Raw genomic sequence first — 3,154 nt, forward strand, 5'->3', positions numbered from 1 at the left:
TAAGAGGACTCTAAAAGGTGGAAAGAAGAGAGCATACTGGGTGGGGAATCTCTGGTCTTGAGGAATGACATGTTGGCAAGTTCTCTGTTTTTTTCTTTTCTTACTTTTTCTTATCTTTTTTTAAATAAATATTTTATATATCCTGACTGGGCATTGGATTAATGTGTAATATGGAACACCAAACAGACACATACCCAAAAAAGCCCAGAGAAAAACCTGATTTCTCAGCCAAAAGGTGAGGAAAGGGGCAGCCTAGGATGATAGAAATTTTTTGACAAATAATTGGCCAACCCCAAGCAAACATCATGAGTGCCCCTCCCGACTCCCTTCCCCTGTGGGGTCATGGAGACTGAGTGAGGAGTCTGGACTTCACACTGTTCTCCTGGTGGTGGCAGGGGGAGCCCTTCACCTTCTTAACTAGAGAGTTGGAGAATCTCGAAGAGAGGAAGAAGCAGGAGAAAGAGATTCTTTAAACTTACAGAGGAAGCCCTGGGCAGATCCTTGAGCAACCCACATGTGAAAATGACCCAAATTATCACACCTAAGGGATCAAGAACTGAACTGTAATGTGGAATAACACCCAGGTTTTCAGAGTGATATCTTAGTGGTATACTTCATAAAAGGAGTCGATTAGAATAGCACTGCAAAGGTGCACTGCAAAGGTTCTGAAAATTAAGTTGTCATTGGATCCACAACCCTCAAAAGTAGGTCAAGACCTACAGGCTAAACCTACACAGGGTGACTACCTGCTAAAATCGAAGATTTAAATAGGACCCAGAATCTCCTAACATAATAGTCAGAATATCCAGGATACAATTGCTAATCACTAGTCACCCCAAGAACCAGTAAAATTACCACCTGAATGATGAAAGGTAGATGCTGGTGCCAAGATGACTCAGATGTAGGCAGTATCTCACAAGGATTTTAAAACCGTTATCATAAAAATGCTTCAGTGAGCAATGCTTAAAACAAATGAAACAAAGAAATTATCAGCAAAGAAATAGAAGCTATATAAAAGAGCCAGACGAATGGCTCAATCCACGGAAGAGTTAGTAACCTGAGATATAATGGACTTTTAAAATATTAAGAATACCATAAAAAACTATGCCCATACATTTGACAAAAAGGTTAAAAATGAAAAACTGTGTATAAAAGTATAGCTTAGAAGTTTAACTTAAAGAGAAATTCAGAATAAAAACAAAAAAAACTTAAAAGTGAATCAATCAAAATGAACCATTCAAATAAAGCACTGGGATTATATAATTTTATATTAGTTGTTATTCAAGGAAATATAACCTCTGTTATACAGAGTGATTCAGAAAATGGAAAAAGAGGAGAAAAGCATCATTACTGTTTGGTTAAATTTTTATCTTAAGTTGATAGGTTAAATTTTAACTTAGGTTTTTAACCGAAATTTCTTTTATAGCAGGAGTACAAATGATTTATTTCCAAATAACAAAACGCCAAACTCTACCATTCAGAAAACATCAAACACCCAAGGATATTTTAACCATGGGCAATATATATTACTAGGTAACTAAGTTGGTCCTTTTTAAAAAAAATTTTTTTTTAATAGACTTTTTCTATGAGCTAGTGAAATAATGGAGGGCATCTAACCAGAATGGCGGTTTTGATTTAGGGATAGTTAATCAGGAACCATTATTTCTGACAGTAATTAGGAAGTGGATCCAGTTTTCTGTTACAGTCACTCACATATATATTACAACAAAATATATACATCTATGACAACAGAATTATCTTTTCAGTCTGTGAGAGACTGCTCATCCTTCTATTTTCTGTACCAGAAGCAGGACAAATGAGAATACAGAAGTACCCGGATAGGTTATTCAAACTGTTATAAAGTCATAACAGCATAGTTAAAGAGATGTGTGGTGGGTGAGAATGAACGCATTCCTGTTTGCTTTATAGGACACTACAATCTGTTCCTCCAGAGGCAATACCTACTCAGCCTTCTCTCACGATAGCGTTAAGGCACAGGTTCTAATCATCATCAGTAACTGAAGATCTATATTGAGTTCTCCATTACTGTTTTACTTAAAACCAATTTCCAGGGTGTGCAGGATAGTGAGGTCTTTGTGAGCTTCCACCATGGCGTACCAGGGCCAGGGCCAGAAGGTGCAGAAGGTGCAGAAGGTGATGGTGCAGCCCATCAATCTCATCTTCAGATACTTGCAAAATAGATCTCGGATTCAGGTGTGGCTTTATAAGCAAGTTAATATGAGGATAGAGGGCTGTATCATTGGTTTTGATGGGTATGTGAACCTCGTATTAGATGACGCAGAAGAGATTCATTCTAAAACAAAGTCAAGAAAACAACTGAGTCGGATCATGCTAAAAGGAGATAACATTACTCTGCTCCAAAGTGTCTTCAACTAGAAATGATCAATGAAGTGAGAAATTGTTGAGAAGGCAATACAGTTTTTTTAGGTGCCCTTTGTTAGAAGTGTAGTTCTAAAGCATTTATTCATATTGTTTTGCTCACCTTTATGTTATTACCAGATGACAGTAAATGCTGTGGGATTGTTTTTATTAAAATATTCACATTGTTTCCTTCTAAGAACAAACAAACAATTTCCACCTTTGGAAGGATATGCCAGGGAAATATCAATATAAATGTCCCTCTTAGTGTAGATGTAAATGGCTGTTGCCTATCTGGAGGCAAATGGACAGCATATATTAAAATTTAAATGTGAATACAGTTTGATCCAGTAGTTATTTTGTTTAAAAGCAAGGAATAGAGAGTAGTTATTAAGAACACTGATCCTGATGCTAGATAGGATGTGTGAAACTCCCAGATCTAGCACTTACTAGCTGTGTGAACTTAGACAAGTCACTTTTTGCCTTCAGTGCAATGAAAAGATAATAATAACACCTTTCTCACATAACACAGTGCTTGGCACATAATATTATCTTAAAGAAATCATTGTACAAGTGCACCAAGAGGCATATACAAGAATCTTCCTAACAATATTTTTCTAAAAGCTTAAAGCAATAAGCTACTTAAATGACAACTAGCATAGAAGTTGCTAAAGACTTGCATTTAGATATCTTGGATCACTGTACCCCTGTACATAAATGAGATATATTTCATACTACAGAATGACAATAGCTTCAATACAAATTGAATGGGAAA

General features: G+C 36.2%; 1 pseudogene; it reads left to right on the forward strand.

The window, feature by feature from the left end:
- Positions 1-2,109: 2,109 nt before the first annotated feature.
- LOC103071053 (small nuclear ribonucleoprotein E pseudogene) lies at positions 2,110-2,397 on the forward strand (annotated as a pseudogene).
- The last annotated feature ends 757 nt before the right edge of the window (positions 2,398-3,154 follow it).

This window comes from Lipotes vexillifer, unplaced genomic scaffold (assembly GCF_000442215.2).
Source record: "Lipotes vexillifer unplaced genomic scaffold, Lipotes_vexillifer_v1.1 scaffold288, whole genome shotgun sequence".
In the NCBI taxonomy this organism is placed as follows: Eukaryota; Metazoa; Chordata; class Mammalia; order Artiodactyla; family Lipotidae; genus Lipotes; species Lipotes vexillifer.